This window comes from Otolemur garnettii, unplaced genomic scaffold (genome assembly GCF_000181295.1).
Source record: "Otolemur garnettii isolate 467f Iridium unplaced genomic scaffold, OtoGar3 scaffold00245, whole genome shotgun sequence".
Lineage (NCBI taxonomy): Eukaryota > Metazoa > Chordata > Mammalia > Primates > Galagidae > Otolemur > Otolemur garnettii.
Window position 1 is genome coordinate 1520489 of NW_003852640.1, and position 1500 is coordinate 1521988.

Below are 1500 nucleotides of genomic sequence, written 5' to 3' on the forward strand. Positions count from 1 at the left end.
CTCCCAAGTAGCTGGGACCACAGGCACCCGCCACAATGCCTGGCTATTTTTTGGTTGCAGCCGTCATTGTTCTTTGGTGGGCCCGGGCTGGATTCGAACCCGCCACCTTAGGTGTATATGGCTGACGCCTTAGCCACTTGAGCCACAGGTGCCAAGCCAATCATACGGTAATTCTATGTTGACTTATTGAAGAACAACCAAACTTTTCTTTTTTTTAAATTTTGCTTTCATTTTCTTTCTTTCTGTCTTTCTTTTTTATGGAGACGGAGTCTCACTTTGTGTCCTTCAGTAGAATACATAGCTCACAGCAACCTCTGTCAACCCCTGGGTCCCTGGGTTTAGGTGATTCTCTAGCCTCAGCCTCCCAAGTAGCTGGGATTACAGGCACCTGCCAGAACGCCCGGCAATTTTTGGTAGAGACAGGGTCTCACTCTGGCTCTCACTCTGGCTCATGCTGGTCTCGAACCTCTGAGCACAGGTGATCCACCAGCCTCGGCCTCCCACAGCGCTGGGACAACAGGCATGAGCTACCACGCCCAGCCAACCAAACTTTTCTAAAGTTGCTTCACCATTTTATAGTCCTACCAGGACAGTACAAGGAACCAAGTTTTTATACATCTTTGCCAACTCTTGTCATTTTCTGTCTTTTTTTTTTTTTTTTAAAAGAGATAAGTCTCACTTCATTGCCCTTGGTAGAGTGCATGGCATCACAGCTCACAGCAACCTCCAATTCCTGGGCTTAGGCGATTCTCTTGCCTCAGCCTCCCGAGTAGCTGGGACTGCAGGCGCCCGCCACAATGCCTGGCTATTTTTTGGTTGCAGCCGTCATTGTTGTTAGGTGGGCTCAGGCTGGATTCGAACCCACCACCTTAGGTGTACATGGCTGGTGCCTTAGCTACTTGAGCCACAGGTGCCGAGCCTAAAATTTTTCTTTTAACACCCTGATTTCTCCTTCCCTCAGTCCCTGGCAACCCCACTAATCTACTGTTTATTTCTGTGGATTTGCCTATTATGGACATTTCATCTGAACAGGGTCACACAGTATTGTCCTTCATCTGGCTTCTTTAAAACATCTTTGGAACCCGCCCACCGGGTCAGCATGAGCACCTTGTTCCTTCCTGTGGCTGGAGCTGCTCTGCTATGTGGACAGACAGCTTTGGTTTAGCCTTCTGCTGAGGGACAGTTGGTTATTTCTACCTTTTGGCTATTGTGAATAATGAATGTTTGTTTACAAGTATTTCTTTAAATGCCTGTTTGCAGTTCTTCTGGGTGTATGGCTAGAAGAGGAATTTCCAAGTCATACGGTAATTCTATTTTTTTGGAGACAGAGCCTCAAGCTGTCCCCCTGGGTAGAGTGCTGTGGCATCATAGCTCACAGCAACCTCCAACTCCTGGGGCTTAAGTCTCCCAAGTAGCTGGGACTATACACAGCTGCCACAATGCCCAGCTATTTTCTTGTTGCAGTTATCATTGTTGTGTAGCTGGCCCGAGCTGGGTTTG